Here is a 3,415-nt window from a genome sequence, read left to right as displayed (position 1 = left end):
GTGAGACATTTTATATATAAAAAATGCTGAAAATATGAAAATTTTTAATAGAAAACAAAAGTTGGAAGACATTTTATGGAAAATATCAAAATTTGAGGATACAAAACATTAATCCTTAATAAAGTTAAAAGATGAATACAAGTATACAAGGAATTGAATGAACGCTGCGCCTCTAGACTTGCAAAAATGAAGTAAATAATATTCAATCATAACTAATACTCTCTCATTCCACGATAAGTGTGGTGTGGATTGGAGGACACTAATTTTAAGAAAATATATTGGATGATGTGTAAAAAGTGGATGAAAGGATCCACTAAAATTAATTTATTAGGTAATTAATAAATAATCTATAAGATAATTTTTTTTATATAAATATTGTGTATGGATGAGGGTAAAAATATAAGAATATAACTCCTAAAATAGAAAGACCATATTTATTATGGACCGACGAAAAAAAAACCTACACTTATCAGAAACGAAGAGAAAGGGCTGCACCTATAATAATATGGTGATAATGGCACGATGGGAAGGGTTTTGTGGAGACTATTAGAAACTACATCTAAAATAGCAAGTCGTTTGTCCGTAGGCAAGAATAACATCAACCAGAGTAAACTTAATGTTGTGTGGTGTAGTGGTTATGTGCGCTCTTCTTATCTCAAAGGTCAAGGGTTCAAAACCCATTTCCCATCCCAAAAAAAAGTGGAGTTAATGATATAATGAGTATTATCATTTTTAAAAAAAAACTTTGTCATGATTGTGAGTTAATTTGCCCCTTTTTAGAATAGACTTTAATTAATGTAGGATGGAATGTGAATGTATATTTTGCTAATTTAATAGTTTAAAATGAGTACACTTTCTTGATTGAGTTAATTGCCTATAAATACACGAACTATACTCAAATTTTGGTTTTTGGCCAAATCTATTTTTTGGTCAAAAAATACATAAATTTTTATATTTTTGGAATTTGACCGGAGCTGAAAGTTCGTCGGCTAATAAATTGATTATCTGAATTCTGATGGGCAATCCGAAGGTACCGTTGGAAAGCTCTTAATGTTATCTTTCTAATAATACTTATACTAGTATGCCTATATCCGTGCAACACGAGCGTTATTCTTAAATAATAATTTAAATAAATAAATATAAAAATAAAATATTGTGTGTAAGTTAATAGAATTTTAAGTCATTTCTTGATTTTGCACTTTTGACACTGCAACGTATAATTAATCATGTATAAAAATTGGTCTTGACAAAAATAAACCAACATAAGAGAGATACATGATCTTGACTTTTATCGTAATTGCATAAGTGACAATTAGAGGGAATTTTCATCGTTCAAACTTAAATGATAATTTTGGATCAACATGAGTCAATGATTTTTTTTTTTTGGAATTAGAAACTTTTTTATTTGCATTATTTCCTATAAGAATTGCGCTTCCAAAACATCGTATCCCCGTTTTGTTATCATCAATCGAGTTCTATTACACAATTCATTTGCATGATCATTATTTCTCAACAACATAACTGGAGTTCCAACCTTTAAGTATATTTCATGATGTGGTATACTCTTGAATATTTGATGTTATTCAAGAATTATAGAGTACGTACATGTAGTACCAAAAACATAAATAAAATTAATCAATATTTGGTTTCCTAATTTTAAAAATATATTATTAAGTATTAAGTTGTAAATATGTAATATGTTTAGTTATTTAAGTATTCAGTTGCAAATATTTATAATGTTTTTGGTAATTTAATATTAATACTATAAATAATATAACATTAAATAAATTTAAAAAATAAGAAAATATATTGATATAAGAAACATATCTGAATTCGTAACTTGAAAATATAGTAAAGTGTAAATTCATTATATACTTAATTTTAATTAAAAAAAACTATTAATTAACGTATGGTAAACAAAAGTATAAATAAAATAAATATAAAAATATCGAGATAAATAATTTTATTATCAACCCAACAATTTGTCTTAAAATAGTTATTATATGTTGTTAATTTAATACTAATAAGTATGTAAATAGTGTATATCATATTACTATTATTATTCAAAAATATAATTAGAAATAATATACTCCCTCTGTCCACGAAAAAGTGCCCTACTTACCCCTTTTTTTTCTCCACGAAAAAGTGCCCTGTTTACACCTTTTTGTACATTCATACCCTTTACTTTTCAATTTATTTACAACTTATGTCATTAATAAATCCACACTTTTATTTAATCTATGCAATTAACCCACACAATTAATCCCATTTTTTTTTTAATTTTCAGTTTATTTATTTATTTTCTTAATTTTCAGTTTATTTATTTATTTATTTTCTGAATTTCAAGTTTATTTATTTATTTATTTTTGAATTTTTAGTTTATTTATTTCCACTTTATTTATTTATTTTCTGAATTTTCAGTTTATTTATTTATTTATTTCCAGTTTATTTATTTTCCATTTTATTTATATATTTATTTTCTGAATTTTCAGTTTATTTATTTATTTATTTTCTGAATTTCAAGTTTATTTATTTATTTATTTTTGAATTTTCAGTTTATTTATTTTCCAGTTTATTTATTTCCAGTTTATTTACTTATTTATTTATTTATTTCCAGTTTATTTATTTATTTATTTTCTGAATTTTCAGTTTATTTATTTATTTATTTTCTGAATTTCAAGTTTAGTTATTTATTTATTTTTGAATTTTCAGTTTATTTATTTTCCAGTTTATTTACTTATTTATTTATTTATTTCCAGTTTATTTATTTATTTTCTCAATTTTCAGTTTATTTATTTATTTATTTTCGAATTTTTAGTTTATTTATTTCCATTTTATTTATTTCCAGTTTATTTATTTATTTTCTAAATTTTCAGTTTATTTATTTATTTCCAGTTTATTTATTTTCCATTTTTTATATATTTATTTTCTGAATTTTCAGTTTATTTATTTATTTATTTTCTGAATTTCAAGTTTATTTATTTATTTATTTTTGAAATTTCAGTTTATTTATTTTCCAGTTTATTTATTTCCAGTTTATTTACTTATTTATTTATTTATTTCCAGTTTATTTATTTTCCATTTTATTTATATATTTATTTTCTGAATTTTCACCTAATAAAATAATGCCAAATAGTTAGTGCAAGATTAGTAAAAGTAACCACAATACATTAACACTACCCTTTTAGTCTTTTACACCACCTTTTTCAGCTTTCTTAAAACCCGTGCCAGCACCCAAATGGGGCACTTTTTCGTGGACGGAGGGAGTACAACATTGCATGCACAATTCCGCACATTCAAATTCTGCAATACAAAAAAGAAATATAACTTGAATTCAAATCCCATAAAAAACAGTTTACTAAAATTGTGTTCAGAACTTTCGAAAAAGTCGGTCAATTAAAATTTTAAAAATGGG

Source organism: Salvia miltiorrhiza, unplaced genomic scaffold (assembly GCF_028751815.1).
Source record: "Salvia miltiorrhiza cultivar Shanhuang (shh) unplaced genomic scaffold, IMPLAD_Smil_shh fragScaff_scaffold_8_1, whole genome shotgun sequence".
NCBI lineage: Eukaryota > Viridiplantae > Streptophyta > Magnoliopsida > Lamiales > Lamiaceae > Salvia > Salvia miltiorrhiza.
Note: the sequence above shows the minus strand (reverse complement) of the source record.